Below are 23171 nucleotides of genomic sequence, written 5' to 3'. Positions count from 1 at the left end.
CAGCTGAAGATTCTCCTCATCATTCTTGAGCAGCATCACTTCACCTGCTGGGACACAGAGAGAACCAGACAGTGTCACTCTGTGCACTGAGCTGAAAGAAAAACTCAGAAAGGGAACAGAAAAGGGGGAACGCAGCCAACAGCTGATGGAAAGATTGAAATAACGTGAACTGAGCTCCTCCTCCGTCTTCACAACCCTTCCCCAGAGGAGGGACCCCAGCCCTGCTCCCACCCTCTGGCTGGAGCTGATGACAGGCTGAAGGGTCAGACAGTCTGGATGAAAAAGCCCAAGTGACATCTCGGAGAACACGGAAATCGGTTTCTGAGTCACTTTAGCTCACTGCTCACCTGTGTGTGGGGCGCTGATGATCTCCCCTTTCTCAGCGCCCTGGAGATCTGGGACCCACAGTGCCTCCCCTCGCTCCACCCAGGAGATCACATCAGCTTTGGGAAATCCTGCTGCACTCACAAGGGTACAACTCAGCCTCCCTTCTTGACCTGCTCCATCCCCCACATCCCAGGGCAGGACAGGGCCACTCAACTCAAACAAGACACTCGATTTGGGTTTGTTTTTGTGGATAAAACTAACACAGCTATGCCCAATGCCTGGCACCAGGCAGGCACCGAATTTAGCCACGTGGAGCGGGAATCCATCAAACCCATGAGAAAACCTGCACAGATACAGACACCATCTTCCTCGCCAAGTGCAAATGGATGGACGTCCCACCGAACGGACTGAAGGTGAAACACTCACTGCAACCGACACACTGCAAGGACTGTGTCGAGAGATTGGTCACACACTCCTACAGACCTGAGGAACCACCTGTTCAGCTTCCTGTGCAGCAAACAGGGAAACATCACAAGGAGCTCTCAACTCTCGAGACTCTCCTAAAAAAACAACCTTCCACACAAACGCCCATGTGGCTGGACTTTACTGAAAGGAGACAGGAGAGTTACAACCCACACTGCTCTTCTCTGCAGGACTGTAAACTCTCTAACCTCCTACTTGCCGCATGGGGCCACAGTAGTGGTGCCTTTAACTCACCCAGCAACATTGTCAATCTATCCAACCACACACTCAGCCCGGCAGAGGAGTCTGTGCTATCTCAGGGATTCTCTTTGTGGCCCACCAGCCCCACAACATGACACAGTTCTGTGGGGATCTGGAACCCTGCCCCAGTTTTGCCAGGAATACTTTCAAAAAGACTCTGAACAGCCCTACAGGCACCATCACACCTCGAGTACAAGAAGAAGAATTCTGCATGGAATCCTTCCTGGCAATCAAAACGACAGACTGGACGTATACATAGAGCGCTTCCGCTTCTGTGCGCAGGCAGAAATTGTGGCAAAGCGACATTGCTTATCCCATGACCTCAGCCGTGCGGAATGCAATGTCACCCACAGCCTCAGAAACAGCTCTGGCGTTGTCATCCAAGAGGCTGACAAAGGAGCCGCTGTTATCATCATGAATAGGTCAGACCATGAAAAGGAGACTCCCAGGCAGCTCTCCAATACCACCTTCTACAGGCTACTGTCCTCTGATCCCCCTGAGCAGCACACACAGAAACTGCACCGTCTGCTCAAGACACTCCTGACAAAAGCGCAGGAAAAGATCTGCACAGACACACCCCAGAGCCCCAAGATCCATAAAATCTCGACATTCTGGAGGCACCATCAGCTCAGGCATTGGCACTCTCATTGCAGCCTTGTCCAGCTATGGGGACTCTCGACTCAGACCGTATGTTACCAGCACTCCTAGCTATCTTTGAAACACCACCGACTTCCTCAGGAAACTGCTGTGCACTGGTGATCTTCCTGAAACCACCATCCTGGCCACCACGGATGTCGAGGTCCCTTTCACAAAAATACCCACGTGAAGATGGACTTCAAGCTGTTAGGAACAGTATCCCTGATGATGCCACGGCACAAGTGGTGGTGGAGCTTTGTGACTTTGTCCTCACCCACAAGTACTTCAGATTTGAGGACAATTTATACCTTCAAATCAGTGGCACTGCAATGGGCACCCGCCTGGCCCCACACTGTGCCAACATGTTTATGGCTGACCTGGAACAACGTCCTCAGCTCTCGACCCCTGGCGCCCCTCCTCTACTTGAGCCACATTCATGACATCATCATTGTCTGGACCCATAAGAAAGAGGTTCTTGAAGAGTTCACTGTGATTTTGACAGTTTCCAAACCATCCAGAACCTCAGCCTGGAACCGTCCACACAAGAGATCCACTTCCTGGAAACTACTGTGAACATAAGTGATGGTCAGATTAACACAACCCTACACCAGAAACCCCAGGACCGCTATGCTACCTCCATGCCTCCAGCTTCCATCCAGGGCACACCACACGATCCACTGTTTACAGCCAAGCACTAAAGGTACAACCACGTTTGCTCCAATACCTTAGACAGAGACAAACACCTTCAAGACCTTTACCAAGCTCTCCTGAAACTACAATACCCCCCTTAGGAAGTGAAGAAACAGACGGAACAAGCCAGATGTGTACCCAGAAGCCACCTGCTACAAGACAGGCCCAGCAAAGAAAACAACAGAACACCAGTGTCCATGAGCTGCAGCCCCCAACTAAAGCCACTCCAGTGCAACATCCATGACCTACAACCCATCCTGGACAATGATCCCTCACTCTCAAAGACCTTGGGAGGCAGGGCCTGTTCTTGCCTGCGGCCAGCCTGCCAACCTTAAACAAATTCTCACCAGCAAGTATAGACCACAACACTGTAAATCACAAACCAAACCTTTCGACAAACCTCAGCGCCAACTCTACCCACCAATGACACCACCACACCTGCTAAACCGGGGTTGTGAGTTCAATCCTTGACGAGGCTATTTAGCAATTGGGGAAGTAGATGCCACAGACAGTGCTTGGTCCTGCCAAGAGGGCAGGGGACTGGACTTAGATAACCTCTCGAGGTCCCTTCCAGTTCTAGGAGATGTGTATCTCCACTTATATTTTAATTTTATTTGAACCAGCGGGGCTTATTCGCCTGCACATCTAAACTGGACAGTCTCTACGTAAAAGAATAAATGGATGCAAATAAGATATCAGGAATGGTAATATACAAAACCTCCCGGGACGCTCAGGAGCAGATTTAAAAGTAGCCATCCTGCAACGCAAAAATGTCAAAAGCAGACCTCAAAGAGCAACTGCAGAGCTGCAGTTCACTTGCAAATGTGACACCATCCATTTAAGACTGAACAAAGACCAGGACCAGCTGGCCAAGTTGAAAAGGAGTTTCTCTACTCTGGCTGTTCACATCGCCACATCCTCCATGACTGAATTGCTCTCACTGACTCCAGCCTTCTTCTTGAGTGGGTCTCCCTCCTTTTCTTGTGCCTGTATATTTTTACTGACCTCTGGAATTTCCACGTGGTGCATGTGGTGAATTGGGCCTTTGCCCACAAAAGCTGATGCCCCAGAAAATCCGTTAGTCTATAAGGTGACACAGGACTGCTCTGTGTTTTTGCTCGACTCAAAACGTGAGCTCTGTGAGGGCTGGTAGGGCCGAAACCGAGGCCCCAGGCAGGGCTCAGACTGCAGCTGCCACATGGCAGGTCACTAGAACTTGGAGAGAAAGGCTCTGGCAGAGCTCTGGCTCCACAAGGGCTCTGTCCTCAAAGCTCCTGTCTGGGGCCTGGTTCCTCTGGCTCTTTGGCTCTGATGCGCTACTTGAATCAGCAGGAGGCAGAGGAAGTTGTCTGAGCAGTGAGGTGAGTCCTGGGCTGGCTGCTTCAGATCCCGCCCAGGCTCCTGCTCTGCGGCCCCTGCCTGCCTGTTGCTGGGTGGGCCCTACCAGCGACCCACAAGAGCTGCTGCTCCTGCAGCCAGCCATGGCGGTGTTTGGCTTTGCTGCTCTCTGGGGGATGTGGCTGTTGTTGCAGCTGGGCTCCCCCTCTGCTATCTCAGTTCTACTCTGCCAGCAGCAGCTTCTCTGCGTGATTTGACACTTTCCTCCTGCAGCACAGGCTTGCTGCTGACTCACGTTCCAGCTGCACATGGTGCTGTTTCCCTCGGTGCAGGAAGGCGACTGGCAGAAGTGTGGCTGGAGGGATTAGTTACAGCCTCCGTCTCTGCCTCTCCTGCAAACTCCTGCTGAGATTCGAGCTGAGCTTTTGCCTTCACAACGTGACTACTCACTGCCTAGGTTTAGCCCCACTCGGTGTCACATGACAGAACCGGGCACCTCCCAACCATCTTCAAAACCCCCCAATATCGATGAAGGCCGAGGACGCTGGATGAGGTGTGTTATGAGACCTACGGGGAGTGACACTGAATCCCAACTCAGGCACATGTTACTCATAACTGGTTTGTCCTGTGTCTGGTTCCCACCAGTGACTCCTAAGAAAGGAATCTACTGTGCATGGGAGAGCTGGTGCACCTGTCTGGGAGTTTGTGTTTCATTATTCAAGAACTCGCCCTAAATGGTAAGAGCCAGCAGGGGTGCAGCAAACTGGCCCCAGGGGTACCCTGCAGGGACTCAGAGCAACCGGACCCAGCCCTACAGCTCTGGTACCCGCCGCTCCTGCCAGCGCCCCTCCACTCACACCTCCAGACAAGGCAGATGGTGGGAAGCACATGGAGACCTGGGCTGTGGGAAGAGCAGCATCACTGCCATGTTCCTGAACCTGCTTCCCCTGGGAGGGGCTGTGGAGGGGACAGTCTCTCACAGGGGACCCAGTGATTCCTGGGGCTCACACTCCTGACACTGGGAACAGGGAGTGACCCTGAACCAAAGGCAGCCCAGCTGCTGCGAAACCCACACAGCCTGTGACACCCCCAGGGACAGGACTCCTCACCCAGCCAGCGCACGGTCTGGTAGTTCTCCTGCATCACCTCCCTGTAGAGGGCTCTCTGCCCCGGGGCCAGCAGCCCCCATTCCTCCTGCGAGAAACACACAGCCACCTCCTCCAAGGTCACCTTCTCCGCCACTGCCAGGTCCTCGCTCTGTCTCTGCAGGTCCGGGGCTGCTCTGGAGCCAGACATTGGGGCTCTGCACCTGGTAGGGGAAAAGCGCAATGGAGACACTTCAGACGGGGCTGGAAGCTGCTCCGCATCCCCCGGCTCCCCACACTCGCTCCCTGGGGCACACGTGCTGCACACGCACATTCGGGGAAATGCTCGAGTCTCACAGAACCACCTCGCACAAGTCAGATCCCAAATCCGTCCTCGTTTCTCTCCGGACGCGGCCTGAGCCCCAGCACTGCTGCGCACTGGAGTGTGTCCCACGGAAACGTCACGTGGTTAGTGACACACCACAGGGACAAGCCCGGAGAAAGGGAGCAGCTGAAGGGACAATGAGGGTCACTGAACTGCACCGCGGGGGAGCACAGGCACCGTGCGACGAGCGCCCGGCCCCACTGGGGAACCGGGGGGTGGGGGACACAAGCCCACCCAGAGCTCTCGGATCCCCTGCGGGGGGGGGGGGTGCAATGGACTCAGGACCCCAAATCACTGAGGGGGACAAGGGAGAAGAAAACCAGGGGGGTGCAGAGGCCCTGGGAGGAAAACAAGGGAGCTGGGGGAGAACCGAGCACAGAGCCCCCAGCACCCACTGGTCCCTGCGGGGTGCAGAGCCCGCGGGCGCCGCCCGGAGACTCCGCCTGGAGGTGCGAGTGCAGCCAGGAGCGAAAACCGGCCCCGAGTCACAACCCCCCCGGCCGCCCCCGCCCCCCTCCCTTCCCCGGGCGCCCCGGAGCCGGGCGGGGGCGAGTGCGGGGCGCTGGGGCGGCGCCTCTTTGCTCCCCGCGGGGCCCAGCGCCGCGAGCCGCCGCAGCAGAAGGCGAACCAGGCGCCGCTGCCGGAGAACGGGGCGGCCCGGCCGGGACCAGGGGAGGGGCTGGGGCGGGGGGGCCCCGCACGGAGCGTCCGAGAGACAAACGGGGGGGGGTGGAATCAGTTCCCGGCCCGACCGGGCCCCGCCTCACCTGGCGGCGGCTCCCTGCGGGGGGGGCCTCCGGGCGGCGGCAGGAAACTGGCTCTTAGGAAGTGACGTCCTGGAAGGAGAAGCTGAAGGGCGCAGAGGAAGTGACGCAAGAGGGAGGGGGTGAGAGGGGAAGTGACGCAAGGGTGAGGCAGGGGCGGGCTGCGGTGGGGGCAGATGTGGGGGGGTTTGTCCCACTCACAGGCTGTGCGGGTAAAACTGTCCGGAGCAGGCGGCTGCCCCCGGCCTGGCTCTGCGCCTGCGGGAGACGGATCAGTGGCCGCTCGTAGCTCCAGCGACATCCACCCCCCCACCGCGGGCTGCGTCAGGGGCGAGCAGCAGCTGGGAAGGGGTCCCTGCATCGAACCTGCCAAGGGCTCGTCCTGTGTGTCCCGCCTCTTCCCGCCCCCCGCTCCCATTGGCTGAGCTGCCTGTCAGCCCTGCCCCCCCACTCCCATTGGCTGAGCTGCCCAGCTCGAGCTCTGCGCCCGGCTCCACACTGGTCTCCCGCCGCGCATCGCTGTTGCTCTGAGTCATCCCGGCCCTTCACCCCGCCCCGCCCCAGCGCTGCGCGCAGCCTCCCCACAGCCCCAGAGCGGAGCGAGTCTGTGCTGGCCCCGCCCCTCGCCCCGGCCCGGCCCCGCCCCCTCGCCCCGTCTGTCCGGCCCCAGCAGCTCGTCCCGGCCCGTGTCTGTGGTTTCCCCGCGGGAGTTTGTTCTGTGCCCCACGTGGTCCCCAGGCGGGCAGATTTCCTGGGCTGGGGTCAGTTCCCCTCCGGGCCCCTCCCTCCCTCCCTCCCGCCCCCAGCCTGGATTGCCCGTGTCAGGGGCGGCTCTTCTCTCCGCCCGCCCGCAGCCGGGGGCGCTGTCACCGGGCACTGCTTGGGGGCGTCTTGTGCCCCGACCCTCGCAGCGGCCCCGACTTGTACGTGTCCCAGTGCGGAGACCCCCGTGTGTGAAACCCCCTTTTCAGTTCCCAGCCCCTGTCCGTCCCTGACACACACCCGCGTCCTGCAGCGCTGGGAAGAGTCACACGTGCGGGGGGTGCGGCGGCGGGAACGCAACGCTGCTGCAGGCTGGGAGGGGTGTGTCTGCCAGAGCTCATCTGCATGGGAATGCAAAGGGCGCGTGTGTGACACCTGCCAGGCAAAGCCGCGTGGGGAGCGAGTCAGCCCTGAGATCTGCTCCCTTGTAAACACCTCGTTGTGAAACCACAATTTATGCTGACACTCAGTGTGGGAGTGTGAGACCTCACCAAGGCTCTGGGTTGTTGTGGGGGACAGGGCAGTCGCCATCGCTGCATCAGACATTGATTACACAGGGCTCCCTCCTTCAAAGCATTGCGAAGAGGAAGGGGAGGGGTACTAGTTGCATTAGCTTTGTGGAGTTTCCTTCGTTTGTGTTTTGGTTCTATAGCTATAGGTTTGTCTGGATTAGTTTTCTCTATATGTTGAAAGGTGGAGCTGGATGCGAGGATGTCCATTAAACCCCACTCCGGAGGTGTTAATAGCTGAAGTTACAGAATAACAGCTGACTCTACACAGAGTTGAAATCACAGGGTTCTGCCTCAGGGCAATCTGCAGCAGTGTGAGTGGTAAAGGAGCAATGACTGGCAGGTGGCCAGTAGGACCAGCAGTGGATGAACGTGGTGACTGGCAGAAAGAAGGCAGGAGAGGTGGTGCATGATGGGGGACTGCTGGAAGGAGCAGCGGGCGGCTGGTAGGAGGAGCAATCAGCTGTGGGCTCTGGGTCAAGGACTGCACCTTGGGAGGTACATCCTGTAACTGTGTGTGGGGAAAGGGCCAAGAGCCCCAGCGAGAGACTTGGTTCTACAGCATACGGGGGTGGGATCTTGTTTTAGATATCCGGCATCTGTCACTGTAACCGTGGGGTGGGTTTTGGTCATTAAATAAGCGGTTTCTGTCTTAGACTCTGTGCTTGTGGGGGGGGCGGGGAAAGAACCTCCTTACAAGCACCCAGCAAGTGGGGTGAAATTATCCCAGGCCACTGGGTGGGGGCTGGAGCCGGTTGGTTGTATCCTTGACAGGAAACCCCCCAGGAGCTGAACCCGGCCCTTCTGGCAGGCACCTGGCATTAATAGAAGGGTTACATAAGTGGGGGCTCATCTGGGATGTCTTTTGCTGGGTAGTACCCCTCACAAGCACATATATATAACATGGTAAGAAGCCCAGTTCTGTTATTGCAGGATAAGTTAGAGTTTATGCCGTGGCTGGCCGTGTGCTAGAAGACTGGTGTGAGGAGTTGAGTATCTATCCTTGGAATTGTATATTAGAATTGGGGATACCTGAGGGTACAGAAGATGGCCCAATTGAGGCCCTTCTAACAAAAGCCATTGATTCTCTAACGAGGTGTCGCATACAGGGGCCTAGACCTCAAGTAGAGGACACAGCCTTTGTGGTGCTGTGTGAACTGCCAGTGGCTGTGGACTCTTTGAAGTTCCCAAGTGAGATAAAGACTCCCATTGGCACACTGAAAGTTGTGATCACCAAGGCCTTTGCGAGGGGCCCTGCCTCACGTGCCGGGGTTGAGGAGAAGATGATGGCCTTCTTGGCACAGGAAGGAAAGACTATGGCAGACGTGTTGAGTTTACTGAGTGCCGAACCATGGGCCCCTGGCTCTTCAATGGCTCTGCGGTGTCAGCGCGCTGCCGCGAGGGGGCGGGCTGCATGCAGATGAGGTGTTTTAATTAGGTGTTTCTAGTTTTACAGCTGAATTATGAGGTGAGAGAGATTTTGCTTTGAGCAGCTAGAAAGGAGCTGCAGGATGAAGAAAGTAGGTGAACTTGCCGATCTGTGAAAATCTTGTTGCAGTGCTCACATGTGATCCATTGGGCTGAGTCATTGTGACGTTTAAAAGTGTCCAGATGGGTGGGCTGTGTAAAACTTACAGAATTGTATCGTTTTTCGGTCTTTTGTGGGTTAAGATCAAGTGTACTGTTGGTCTTGAGCCAAAAGCCGATATTTTATATTGTCTGTTACTTGTAAAGTATTTTTCCCTTTTTCTTCTCAGGGTAGGGATTGGTTAAAAGGCCGATATTTTATTTTATCTGTTATTTATAACTGTGGTTTTTTTTGTCCATCTGAGACTAGATGGGTTTCCTGTGTAGGTACTTAAATACTGTTTACTGTATGTTATGCTCCATAACCCGTTCTGGTTTCTCAGATGATATATTCTTATGTATGTTAATTTGTTATGCTCCTTGCTGTATTTGAAACATTACTTCAATAAAACTCATTTAATCTGTTCTTATCAGTTTAATATTTGATATGTTCTTTTTCTGAGAACTATCTATCAAATGGATTTTTGGAACAGGGAGTTGGACTAGGAGCTTGCTCTGTTTATTCCAAGCATCAGCCCGGTATTGCAGTATTTCAAGGAATGGTACATTTCCCTTTGGGAAAATTAATATTGTTAGAAAAATAGATTTTTAACTTCTAAGGTATATCTGTACTACGGAAAAACTTCAAAAGAGCGATTTAATTGGTCATTTAGAAGTTTACTAATGAAGTACATATTCAGTGTCTCATTAGCCTGCCGGGAGCTGTAGCACTTTGAAATTGCCACAGCTGGCTCCTCCAGATAGAGCTTCTTTTTGAAAGGACCCCAGCTGCTTCAGAGTCCCCTTTGAAATAGCCGGGGTCCTTTTGAAAAGGAGCTCTGTCTGGATGAACCGTATCAATTTTGAAGTGCTGCCGCTCCCTGCATGCTAATGAGGCGTTGAATATGTTTTTCAGCACTTCATTAGTAAACTTTGAAATTGCCATTTCCATGGCCATTTGGAAGTTTTTGGTGAGTGTAGACACAGCCTAAAGGTCTGACTTGTCAATTAAAACTAGTCTGTTTTGGGGAGTGGTGCTTCACCCACTGAACATGCCTTAATTGCATCCCGCTCAAGGGTGCTGTCTGTCACGGACATGCAATAAAAGGTGCAAGCGTTGTGCATGTCCATTGGACCCTCTTCCCCACATTCTCTGTGGCTGCCTGGTGCATTTGGCTGCTTGGCAGCGCCGCCATAACGCTACCCAGGGCTGTCTGGTGAAAGGGCTCCCTCCGACCCTTAGATCCGTAGCCGTAGACTCTTCCATCCCTGGCACTGACAGCCTCCTGCAGCCGGACATCGTCGCGACGGACGAGCAGTCCAAGAAGGTCCTCGTTGTGGACATAACGGTGCCCTTTGAGAACCGCACAGTGGCCTTCCGCAACGCCCAGGCCAAGTAATTATAAAAGTATACCTTGTTGGTGAACACCCTGTGGTCCCGGGGCTACTCGGTGGAGGTCCATGCATTGCTCGTGGGGGCACTGGGTGCCTGGGGCCCCCTGAATGACGGGGTACTGGAGGCCTGTGAGGTCAGTCGCTGTTATGCTCGACTGATGCACAGGCTGATGGTGTCATTCCATCAGGTGGTCCAGGGACATTTACATGGAGCGTATCACGGGCCATCGCCAGGACTGTGGCAGCTGATTACCAAGCTCCTTTGGCTTTTGCTTTTTTCTTTTTTTATCTATTATTTCTATTTTTTTTCTTTTTGTATTTTATTTTTTAAAAATAATTTTTTTTATTTTTTTTTCTCCCTGGCACTTAATGGGTCGGGGATTGTTATGCACAAAGATTTTTTTTTTTTTATTCTTTTTCCTCTCAGAGATTGGCCAAAAGGCCAATATTTTATGTTGGCTGCTACCTGTAAAACATTCCGTCTTTCTTCTCTCAGGGACTAGCCAAAAGGCCGATATTTTATGTTGTCTGTTACTTGTAAAATATTCCTTTTTTTTTTTTCCCTCTTCTCACGGACTGGCCAATAAGCCGATATTTTATATTGTCTATTATCTGTAAAATATTCCCTCCTTTTTTTTTTCTTCCCAGGGATTGGGATTGGTCAAAAGGCCAATATTTTATTTTGCCTGTTACCTGTAAAATATTCCTTCTTTTTCTTCTCAGGGTAGGGATTGGTCAAAAGGCTGATATTTTATACTGTCTGGTATTTGTAACTGTGTTTTGTCGATCTGAGACTAGATGGGTTCCTTTTGCAAGTACTAAGATACTGTTTACTGTATACAATGCGCCATAACCCGGTCTGGTTTCTCAGATGATATAGTCTTGTGTATGTTAATTTGTAGTGCTCTTTGCTGTATTTCAAACATTCCCCAAATAAAACTCATTTAATCTGTTCTTATCAGCTTAATATCTGATACGTCCTCTATCTGAGGACTATATATTCAATGGATTTTTGGAACAGGGAGGTGGAATAGGAGCTTGCTCCAGCCACTCCACGCATCCATCTGGTATTGCAGTGCTTCCAGGAATGGTGCATCTCCCTTTGGGGGGAATACAATTGTTAAAAAAATAGAAGTTAACTCTAAAGGTCTTGGTTTGCTGAACTAAAAATAGAGTTCTCTGTACACGTATTCATTGAGAAAATCGTTTATGCTTTTGTATACGGGTTGTGTTTCCATTAGCCCAAGAGTTTACAGTTACCATATAAATGACTGTTTTGAAACCTGCGAAGAGAGCACTGGAATACATAGTGACAGAGAGGAAGCTGTGCTCGTCTATACACTACCAAAACAAAAAGCAGATTAGCACTATTCTTCCAAGTCCTACTTGACTGCTTTTTGTTTTGACACTGAAATACATATTTAGCACCTCTAAAAGCAGTCAAATGCATATTTAGCACCTCATTAGCAAGTGCGTGGCTGAGGCACTTTGGAATTGCAGCGCTGGTCTAGGTGGGGATCCTTTTCAAAAGAACCCCGGCAACTTCGAAATCCCCTTATTCCTATCAGCAAATTAAAATAAGGGGATTTCCACATCTGGACCAGCTGCGCAGCGCGAGCCGCTGCAATTTCCAAGTGCTGCCCCCCACCCCGCCCCCCGCATTCTAAAGAGAGTCTCATTCGTAATCTTCAAAATGGCGATTTGCATGGACATTTTGAAGTTTTGGGCTAGTGTAGACAAAGCCACTTTGTTTGATGTGACTCTTGATTTCTCCCCTTCGTACTGCTCTTCTGATGTGCCCACTTTGATTCTGATTTGTCACCCTTGATGACTACTTTTGGTTGTCTGTGCCTTAAATATTGAGTCTTATGGTCTGAAGATGTAGGTCTATTCCAGAAAAGCTCACCCCTTAATAAATTATTTTGTTAGCCTTTAAAATGCTCATAGACTGCTCTTTTTTTTGCAGAGAAAAGAATCCGTGTGTTTGTAAGAGGCAGGTCTGCTCTAGGTCCGCAGGCCTCCAGGGCTGGTGAAAGCAGAGGGCTGCAACGCCCCTTCATCAGCACTCCCATGATAAAAATTGTTCCAGCCCCCCAGGCCAGACCTGGTTTGGTTAACCATTAAGAACAGATTGAAACTTTTTGATTGTGCAGGTTTAAGACAAAGAGGAGACGCAACTGAAGACAGTTGCCACTTTTTCCATGGGGCCTAAAAGGGCCTAAAAGCAAGCAAGCTGCACCCCTGTAGTATAAAACTCTTTCAGTTCTGTGTAATGTTCACCTGTATCTGACATTGAATTCAGTGTGATGGTTTTGAAATTAACTTGCTGTTCAGTCTCAGTACTGATTGTATCTGTGCTAATGAAAGCTCCTTGTTGTGTGAGTGAGAATGGATGCTGTACGTATGAGAGACTGTCACCAGACGTTCCAGGAAGCGATTAGGACAGACCCTTCGTGCTGCAGATCATTACAAGGTGAGCAGTGGGCAACTCTAAAGAAGGAGAGAGGCGGTGAGAAACAGTCCTCAGTCAGCAGTAGCAGGCTGGGCCAATAGAAGACGAGCCTGTAGAGTGAGAGGGAAAAGGTGAGCGGTGGGCGCATTGCCACCTAGAAAGGCTGGCGCACTCTGGGATGAAGCGGGGCTTTGCCCACGAGAGCTTATGCTCCAGAATGTTAGTCTCTGAGGTGCCCCAGGACTTGTTGTTCTGACAGGGCACTGCAGGGCAGTCCCAAGGGGGTATTAACCCTGAGCGAAATGCAAGTCCCCTCTCTCATGCGCTCTGCTCCCGCTTGTCCCCCTCCCCGCCCCCGCTCCCCCCAGCTGTTGGTCACCCCTTGGGAACAAGGCTGGGATGTTGGCCCAGCTGAGTTGGTGCTTCCTCTGTAAAACCCGGGCTCAGACTCAGCCTTCCCGTTAACTTTTCCCAGGCACCTGTGGAATGAATTTGTTCCGTGCACCCCTCATGGGAAATGTGACACATCCCCTCCATATCAGTAGTCTGACAAAGCGTGCGGGGGGTGAGGTCAAGGGGTTCGGCGTGTGGGAGGGGGGCTCAGGGCTGGTGCAGAGGGTTGGGGGTGAGGGTGCTGCCTGGGCCTGCGGGCTCTGGGGTGGAGCCAGGTCTGAAGGGATTCGGGTGCCGGCTGGCTCCGGGCTACAGCAGAGAGGACCCCACCCCAGCTCTCCCCCCAACACAGCCCCCAGGCTGAGGCAGGGGGAGGCGCCACGTGGGGCTGGGCTGGGAGATCGGCATCCCTCCCTGGGGCTGGCGGGGGCTCCCCTGGGCCGGGGGGTTCCCCAGCTGCAGCAGGTCCCTGCCAGGCTGGGGCGCCTTTCCCCTGACAGCGGCAGGCTCGGGCCAGTTGGGTCCCGCAGCGCCCTGCTTGCAGGGGACGTCGCCCCAGGTGACCTCCGAGAGCAGCGTTCACCCCCAGCGGGGCTAAGCGGCGCCACGTGTCCCCCACCCCCGGGAGCAGCCCCAGCTCCTCGCCCCCGCCAGGAGGCCCGGCCCCGGCACAGCCCAGCGCCGAGCTCCCCGCACAGCGGCCAACGCCCCGTGAGCTCAGCGCCCCGGGAGGGGCTGGCCGGGGAGCCCCGTTACTCCCGGAGCAGCAGCGGGGCGGGGCGGGGCGGGGCGGGGCACGTCCCCTTCGCGTCCCGCTCCCCCAGGCGCGCGGGAGCTGCAGGGGCGGCCCCAGCGCGGCAGCGGCGGAGGGCGCCGGGCTCGAAACTGGGCTCGGGAGATCCCGCGGCCGCGGGCGGCTTTAGCGCCCCCCCTGGCGGCCGCAGGTGGTCACTGCCGGCAGGGAGCTGAAGCCACCGAAGCAGCCGCCCGGGCTGACCAGACCCTCCCAACACCTGGTGTGACCCAGACATTTCCCGCCCCCCGCCCCCCGCCCCAGCGTGATCTGACCCAGAGCCCCTCCACCGCCTTCCAGCCTTGCCTGATCCAGACCCCCGCCCACAATGCATCCACCCCCCCCCCCCCCGGCACCCCCCAGTCTGGTGTGAGCCAGGTGCCCTGCTGCAAAGCCCTGAGTAGTTTCCGGGGTCTGCCATCAATCAAACTTTAGCCACGCCCTCTTTCCCTTGAGCCACGCCCCTTTCCCCAGCTGTTCCGTCCCAGCTCTGCCCACCTGTTCTTGGCAGTCGTGCCCTCGTGCGTCACTTCCGGGGGTGTGGCCGACCAAAATCAAACCTTCGCCACAACGCCTTTTCCCTTCAGCCACGCCCCAGCCCTTTTAGCTCCGCCCACCCCTTTCACCAGAAGTCCCACCCCCTTAACCCTTTCGACCCTCCCTCCTGTCACCAGAAGTTCCACCCCAACCTTTTTAGGCCCGCCCCCTGTCACCGGCAGACGTGCCCTTGGGGGGCAGGAGTACATCGGGGTCAAGTGAGACACGTGCCTGGAAGGAAAGGGTGTCATGCGACCCCTCGAAGGACTCGCCCCGCCACCCTCTACCAACCGGAGTGCAGCGCTACCCCCACAAAGAGGCCATCTGGCTCCAAGAGCGCGTGGTTCAGAACTGTGCAAACGCTGAGCGGGAAGAGGGACACTTTCACCACCCCTGCCAGGAGTTCGGACGTCGTTCATGTGCCGACGGGTCTCCGCCGCACGTGGAGAAAGCGCCGCATCCGCGACAGCTCCGAGGGGAGCCCTTTGGCCCAACCCTTGTTGACGGATACACCGGAACCCGACCCCGAAACCCAACCGCTCTCGAGGCGGCCCGACAAGGTAGACGGCCTCTCTCTGTCCACCCCTACGGAGGAAGGCGGCCGCAGCTTGCAGGAGTCGGACAAGGAGAACGGAAAAGAAGCCAAAGAGGGAAGAAACGAATGTGCGAGGTGGGGGGGTGGTGTAATGGGATTTTGTAAAAACCTAAAAAGACCACAGGATCTTGCATTATTTTCTTTCTGGGAATCTCTCCAGAGCTCGACAGGGCCTTCCTTGAGGACCCAGAGCCCCAGGACGACGTTGTGTCAGAGAACGAAGATGAAATGGGCCCACCTTGGTTTTGCTCAGCACCGATACAAACCACTGAAGATAATGCCAAGGACGACGGCTATGAGGAATTTAGGAAGAGGCTTGGTATGGAAGCGGCTGAGCCAGTCCCACGTCGTCAGTGTAAAAAAGGTCTGCGTTCGATTGTACGCGTTGCTGTGTATGCTGTCCTTAAGCACTGCCTCAGGGAAAAGCTTTTTGAAGATTGTGAGGCCTGTGTCATAGGTGCACCAGGCCAAAGGCACCAGGACTTGGTAGCCCCTTAGAGACTAACAGAGATTTTGGAGCATATGCTTCAAAACGTCTCTCAAAAAATTCTGTCTGAATTGTTCTGGGCTTGGAGCTTCAGGCACCTCAGTCCCCTCCTTAATAGGGCCCTGGGCACATCCAGCGCCCTCTCACCTGCAGCAGCTCCAGCGCCGGCTGCTGACACGTCCCCTCCAGCTGTGTGTTGTTGTGGGGGACAGGGCAGTCGCCATAGCTGCATAAGACATTGATTACACAGGGCTCCCTGGTTTAAAGACTTGTAAGAAAAAAGGTGGCGGTGCAGTGGTTGTCACTTTTCTCAGTGCCTTGGCTGTGTGGCTCTAAGTCTGGCTTGGCTAGTCCTTCCCTGCTGTTGAAAGGTAAAGGTGGTGACGAGGATGTTTGTAAAACCCTCTCTGAGAAATACCAGGAGCTCTAATGCCAAAGTGGCAGCTGAGGCCATGCTGAGGTAAAATCAGAGGGTTCTGCCTTTGGGGGAGCCCAAACAGTGGGGTTGGGAACCATGGTGGGTGGCTGGTAGGAGTGGTGGTGGGTGACAGTGGGAGGCTGGTCAGAAGCCCATGAGATGAGGGTGGGTGGCTTGTGGCAGCAAGGGGAGGCTGCAGACAAGTGGACAGCTGGTACTGCCCTGGTAATGAATGTATCTGCGGGCTTTGGGTTTGGGACTGCACTGCAGAAGGTACACCCTGTAACTGTGTGTATGGGGTAAAGGGCCAAGAGCCCCAGCAAGAGACTGGGTTCTACCGCATATGGGGATGGTAGCTGGGTAAAGGGGGTTTGTCTCTTCTTTGCTTAGATATACTGCATCTGTCACTGTAACCTTGGGGTAGGTAATGGTCCTTAAAGAAGCCATTTCTATCTCAGACTCTGTGCTTGCGAGGGGGGAGAACCGCCTTCCAGGCACCCAGCATGGGGGTGAAATTGTCCCAGGCCACTGGGTGGGGGCTCGAGCTGGTTGGTTGTATCCTTGACAGGAAAACCCCACAAGAGCTGAACCCGGCCCTTCTGGCAGGCATGTGGCATGAACAGAAGGTTTCCAAATTCTTTTGCTAGTCTTTAAAGTGCTACTTGACTGCTTTTTGTTTTGGTTCTGCAGTCCATCCAGGGTTAACAGCTCGATGGCGTCAGCATGCTGCAGCGAGGGGACAGGCTTCATGCAGATTAGGTGATCGCTTAGGGAGCGAAACAGCCACCACAAAGGCAGCTCGCAGGTCTGGTGGAATAAGTCATTTTAAAGCTGAATTCTCTGGTGGGAGGGGTTTTGCTTTGACCAGCTAGAAAGGAGCTGCAGGATGAAGAGAGCAGGAGTACTTGCCGATCTGTAAAGATCTTGTTGCAATGCTCACATGTGTTGCATTCGGGTGAGTCGTCATGCCATTGAAAAGTGTCCAGATGGGTGGGCTGTGTAATATTTTTTTAAAATGGTATTGCTTCTCGGCCTTTTGTGGGTTAAGATTAAGTCTGTCCGCCATGGGACCCACGATAAACGGTGCAGGCATTGCAGATATCCACTGGAGACTCTTTCTTATGTTCTTTGTGGCTGCATGGTGTATTCTGCGGTTTGGCAGCGCCGCCATAACGCCATGCAAGACTGGCTGTTGAAAGCGTTGCCTCCGACCATTGGATCTGTTATTATAGATTCTTCCATCCCTGGCACTGACAGCCTTCTGTGGTCAGACATCACCGTGACGGACGAGCGGTCTAAGAAGATCCTCATCGTGGACCTTACGGTGCCTTTTGAGAACCGCATGGTGGCCTTCCGCGATGCCCGGGCCAAGAAACTGCAAAAGTATGCCCTGTTGGCGGACACCTTGCAGTCCCGGGGCTACTCAGTGGAGGTCCATGCGTTGCTCGTGGGGGCATTGGGTGCCTGGGACCCCCTGAATGATGAGGTCCTGGAAGCCTGTGAGGTCAGTCGCTATTATGCTCGAATGATGCGCAGGCTGATGGTGTCCGATGCCATTAGGTGGTCCAGGGACATCTACACAGAGCATATCACGGGCCATTGCCAATATTCTGACAGCTGATTACCAAGCTCCTTTGTGTTTTCCTTTTTTCCTTTTTTTTTTCCTTATTTTATCTATTTTTTATTTTTTTTCTCCTATTGTAACTTTTTTATTTAATTATTTATTTTTATTTTTATTTTATGCTCCCTGGTACTTCATGGGTCGGGGAGTTTTATGTTCAAAGACTTCTTTTTTCTCAGGGACTGGCCAATAAGCCGATATTGTTTATTGTCTAGTATCTGTAAAATACTCCCCTTTTTGATTTTCCCCTAGGGATTGGGATTGATCCAAAGGCCAATAGCTCATATTGTCTGTTACTTTAAGGTATTTTCCCCTTTTTTCTTCTCAGGGTAGGGATTGGTAAAAAGGCCGATATTTTGTATTATCTCTTGTTTGTAACTGTGTTTTTTTGTCTATCTGCGACTAGTTGGGTTTCTTGTGTAAATACTAAGATGCTGTTTACTGTATATTATGCTCTATAACCTGTTCTAGTTTCTCAGATGATATATCCCTGTGTATGTTAATTTGTTATGCTCCTTGCTGTACTTGAAACATTCCCTCAATAAAACTCATTTTATCTGTTCTTATCAGTTTAATATCTGATATGTTCTCTATTTGAGAACTGTATATTAAATGGATTTTTGGAACAGGGAGATGGAATAGGGGCTTGTTCCATCCACTCCATGCATCGACCTGGTATTGCAGTGCTTGCAGGAGCGGTGCACTTCCCTTTTGAGGGAAATGCGTTTGGTGAAAAATTAGATTGAGTGTGAAGGTCTTGTTTTTCTGAACCAAAAATGGGGTTCTTAATATGCAAACTTATTCAAAGAATCGTTTACGGTTTTGCTTCCAGGTTGTGTTTTTATTTGCTGTGATCTTTGAAGTTACTATATAAATGGCTACTTTAAAAATTACTCAGGAAGCGGTGAAATACGTGTTTAACATTTTGAATAATGACAGAAGCTCCTGGGTGACATGCCTGTTTGTTGTTTCAGACAATCTCCCAACCTTACCAGGTTTCTCACTAACAGGCACAGTCTATAAGCCCAGGAATAGCAGTCCTGGAACCTTTCCCTGCAACAAAGCCCGCTGCTCGCTTTCTCCACATCTCTTCTCTGGAAATACCCTCACTGGACCTAATCAGGTTACTCACAGAATCACGGGCACTTTTTCATGCTCCTCTACTAACATCATATATGCCAACTGTCAAAGTTTGACTCAGACTCACAATTTATCAGACCACTCTGTTTTATTAGCAAAGCCGCTCTGCTAATACATTTAGAAGTGAGCCCCCCCGAGTGGGGCTTGTGTCTCTTAATTTATACAGTTTTTTGGAGAACAAGTTACAGAGAAGTTACAGACAAAGGAAGAAAAAGATTTTAGTCACCACCCTTCGACATCCCTGAGACCAGTCACATATCTTCAATTACCTGCCACCCTTAACAATCTCCTTTAACAGCTTCCAGTTAAGTTAACTAATTGCCCTTCACACCTTCCATTCTGATGCCTGCTTCTTAGACGTGCTGGCTCCATCTTAATTGCTTCTCCATTCAAAAGCTAACTGTCCCTACGTGTACTCCCTCAGACACTTTGTAACATGTTTTGGCATGTCCCTCTCATATACAATGTATCCAGCATGTCCCCTTATACAACGTCATACTTATACAATGTTATACTTCCACAATCCCCCCTTTTGGTCAAGGCTACGCCCATGACCAACGACTTACTGGATTCCATACATCAATCGTTCTTTTTCATTACTTTCACTGGTGACATTTAACAACATTAGATTCGCACTCTGGTTTGATCCCAGGTTGAGAGGAAGTTTATCTTTCCATACCCGGTTCGCCATTCTCCAACCTTGTTTGAATAGTCCCATACACCATGGGACACGCTGTACTGGAGACAGCTGCTCCTCCCTAGATTCAGCCCTGTCCCATTACACACCCAGCACCAGTGGCCCTTTCCTTTCACCACACTTATAAGTTTAGGAACATATGTTTTTCCCAGCCAAGTGTCATTTTCCTTCCATGTCCTTTTAAGTGGATAGGGTTCTCCAGCAAGCTCTGAGGGATTCAAAGGGATTGCCATGGTGGGGATACTAGCTTGTGAGTGAGCTGGGATGTGGCTGCAGACCCAGCAATTAGAAATATTCAGGATCTGGGCTATCTGCACCTGTTGTTGGATGAAAGAATTGTCACTGTCACTCTGGACTCCCCAGACCCTCAGGACACAGTAGCTGAGGATTAAGCTTCTCAAAGGACACATGTTGGAAGCAGGACCCTTTCTGGTTCTGACAACCCCTTTCGAGGGAACCGCAGTCACGGTTTTACGTCCACCAGGCAGAAGGCGCTAGGCTCACTACTGCTTCTTGTTTGTTGGGTCCTGCTGTCTGCTTACCCTCTGCTTCTGGCAACCCTTACGAGAGCGCAGATTGTAAGGTATTGCAGGCTGTTCCTCTTTGTCTTCTGGGGTTGAAGCTGGTTCTGCGTGGTCTTGCAGAGGTGCTTGGTCCCCTGGAGGTGGCGCTGGCTTACACTGTGAGGCGTGGATTCATGCAGCGATGCCGGATAATTTCACTGCTGTCTGGGTGGTGAGCAGTACCTGGTATGGACCCTTCCACCGGGGTTCCAAGGTGTGCTTCCGAAGGTGGTGCCGCAGGTAGACCCAATCACCAGGCTCAAGAGTGTGACAGGCAGCAGAGGTGGGTTCCGTCGGCCAGGCTGCTCACACCTGCGAATGGAAGGAGCTCACAGCTTGCATTAACCCTTTGCAGTACTGGAGGAGTGTGCTGTGAGTTAGGTTTAGGTCTGGGACTGGGGTAATAGTAGCCATTGTTCGCATAGGGCGTCCCATGATGATTTCAAACGGACTCAATTTGTGTCTCTGGGATGGGGATGACCGATTTCCATAAGGGCCAGTGGTAAAGCAGCTGGCCAGTTTAACCCTGTGGAACTACAGATTTTTGCCAGCTTATTTTTAAGCACACCATTTCGCCTTTCAACTGCCCCTGCACTCTGTGGATGGTAAGGGCAGTGCAACAGGTGGGTGACATGTAATACCTGGTTTAGATGTTGAACAATTTTTCCAGTAAAATGTGTTCCCCGGTCACTAGACAAAGTGGCAGGAATTCCCTTGGTAGGGATAACGTGGTTTAACAGACATTTTGCAACAGACAATGAATCAGCTTTGCGACAGGGAAAGGCTTCAATCCAACCCGAAAATAGACATATTATAACTAAAATGAATTCATATTTCTGACACTTTGGCATTTGTACAAAATCAAGTTGCCAGTGTAGGAAAGGTGCTTGAGGCAAACCCCAGAACCCTTGTGTTACTTTTACAGATTTGCCTACATTGTGGCTTTGACAAGTAACACAAGTGGCACAGTGGCGGGTTGCAAAGGAGCTGAAATGGGGAGCCCACCACCCCGCCTTACTAATAGCAGAGACCATCCCCTCCTTGCCGACATGCGAAACACCATGTAGCAGGGTGGCTAGAGACGGGTAGAGTGAGAGGGGGGCTACAAAGGTACCGGTGGGCGATCGCCAAAGGGAATCAGAATGCAAAGAGCAACCCAAAGCACTCCAGGAGTCTCTCTGTTTCTGGGGCAGAATCCTGGAGCTGAGCGAGATGAGACAGGGATGGTGGCATTACAGAGACAGAGAGGGGACCAAGAAACGCTTCTGGTGAAGGTTTTATAGTGGCGGCATGTTTTGCAGCAGCAGCAGCAAGTGCATTACCTTTTGCCACCTCGGTGTCTGCTGCTGAGTGGCCAGTACACTCAACAATTGCCAAGGCAGATGGTAATAAAACTGCATACAGGAGGGCGGCAATGTAGGGGGCATTCTTGATAGGGGTACCAGTAGAGGTAAGAAAACCTCGAGCCTGCCAGAGGGTGCCAAAGTCATGCACAACCCCAAAGGCATACCGAGAATCAGTAAAAATAGTGGCAGAGAGCCCCTCGGCTAGAAAGCAGGCACGGGTTAGAGCAATCAGTTCAGCCACCTGGGCAGAGGTCACAGAGGGTAAGGGCGCAGCTTCTATGGTCTCAGAGAGAGAGACCACAGCGTACCCTGCAAGAAGGTGGCCTTGGTCATTTCTATAACAGGACCCATCAGTGAATAATACCAAGTCAGAGTTAGGGAGAGGTACATCTGAAAGGTCGGGGCGCGGGACAGTGATAGCGGAGACAGTTGCAAGGCAGTCATGGGGTTCACCATCACTAGGTAAAGGAAGGAGGGTAGCAGGGTTTAACCGGGAGCAGCGCTTAATAGTGATACGTGAGGCTGAAAGCAGCAAAAGTTCATACCTAGTGAGGCGAGCAGAGGAGAGGTGAGCAGTGTTGCGTTGCAGAAGGAGAGTTTCCACAGAATGGGGAACCATGAGAGTGAGAGGAGAGCGGAGGACAAGGGACTCAGACATCTCGACCAGGCGCGCTGCAGCAGCTACAGCGCGTAGGCAAGGGGGTAAACCCTGGGCTACAGGGTCCAAGGTTGCAGGGAAATAAGCCACTGGGCGATTTCTGTCACCGTGCTCCTGAGTAAGAACCCCGAGGGCACAAGCAGATTGTTCGTGACAGAAAAGGGTAAAAGGTTTGTCATAGTTAGGTAACCCTAAGGCAGGGGCAGAGGCTAAATTCTGCTTAAGGGAGATGAAAGCAGCATTTGCCTCAAGTGGCCATGGCATGGGGTTAGGTACAGAGGATCGAGTGAGTTCTTGGAGTGGTTTAGCCAGAGAAGCATATTGGGGAATCCGTTGCCTACAGAACCCTGTCATGCCTAAGAATTTTCTGACCTGGCGTGGAGAGCAAGGCTGGGGAAAGCTAAGGATGGCTTGTACCCGGGCTGGAGAGAGTACGGGAGCCCTGGGAGAGAAGGAAGCCTAGGTATGTGACAGAGGTTTGGCAGAGCTGCAATTTTGTGCAAGAAGCCTTATGACCCTTGTTCGCTAAAGCTGTGAGAAGTGTTAGTGAATCCGTTTCTGAGGCAGACAGAGAGGGGGAGCACAGGAGTAAGTCGTCCACATATTGGATCAGTGTGGATCCTGATGGGAAAACCAGATCAGCGAGATCCCTGGCTAGGGCTTGAGAAAAATAGGATGGACTCTCTGTATACCCCTGGGGAAGGGTAGTCCATGTATATTGCTGACCCTTGTAGGAGAAGGCAAAGAGATACTGGGATTCAGAGTGAACTGGGACAGAGAAGAAAGCGGAGCACAAATCTACAGCAGTAAAGTGGGTTGCATTTGGAGGAATAGACGCTAGTATTGTAGCGGGGTTAGGGACCACTGGAAAAGAAGGTATGACAATACGGTTAATAGCTCGAAGGTCTTGAACAAATCGCCACGATTTGCCATCAGCCTTTTGAACTGGGAGGATAGGGGTGTTACAGGGGCTGGAACAAGGGACAATAATTCCTTGTTCTTTTAATGCAGATATAACTGGAGCAACCCCAGCCTCTGCCTCAGGATTCAAAGGATACTGAGACAGGCGAGGCAGAGGTTTGGAATTGTCTACAGTAATCCGAACGGGGTCAGTATTTAATCGGCCCACTTCAGATGGGTGAGATGGCCATAGGGAGGAAGGAACCTGAGAGATTAGGTGCTCTAGGGACGGAGTTAAGGGACAGCAAGGGACCGGAGTGGAGAGGGAAGTTTCAGACAGCAGGGAGGCTACAGAATCACATAAGGAAGACTGAGGGATTTGCAGATAGAC

General features: G+C 52.5%; 1 protein-coding gene, 2 non-coding genes and 1 pseudogene across 3 annotated transcripts in view; 3 read left to right on the top strand and 1 right to left on the bottom strand.

Moving 5' to 3' along the window:
- Positions 1-23171, bottom strand: part of LOC142024739 (uncharacterized) — a 189219-nt gene that overhangs the window by 4896 nt on the left and 161152 nt on the right.
- On the top strand, positions 9160-9359 carry LOC142025361 (U2 spliceosomal RNA). The gene has a single exon (XR_012648632.1). It is a non-coding gene; the product is annotated as a U2 spliceosomal RNA (small nuclear RNA).
- LOC142025354 (U2 spliceosomal RNA) lies at positions 11088-11281 on the top strand. Its single transcript, XR_012648629.1, has one exon. It is a non-coding gene; the product is annotated as a U2 spliceosomal RNA (small nuclear RNA).
- LOC142025331 (U2 spliceosomal RNA) lies at positions 18010-18185 on the top strand (annotated as a pseudogene).

The sequence above is a fragment of the Carettochelys insculpta genome, chromosome 22, assembly GCF_033958435.1.
Source record: "Carettochelys insculpta isolate YL-2023 chromosome 22, ASM3395843v1, whole genome shotgun sequence".
NCBI lineage: Eukaryota > Metazoa > Chordata > Testudines > Carettochelyidae > Carettochelys > Carettochelys insculpta.
Note: the sequence above shows the minus strand (reverse complement) of the source record. Positions and strands in the feature narration are given on the sequence as shown.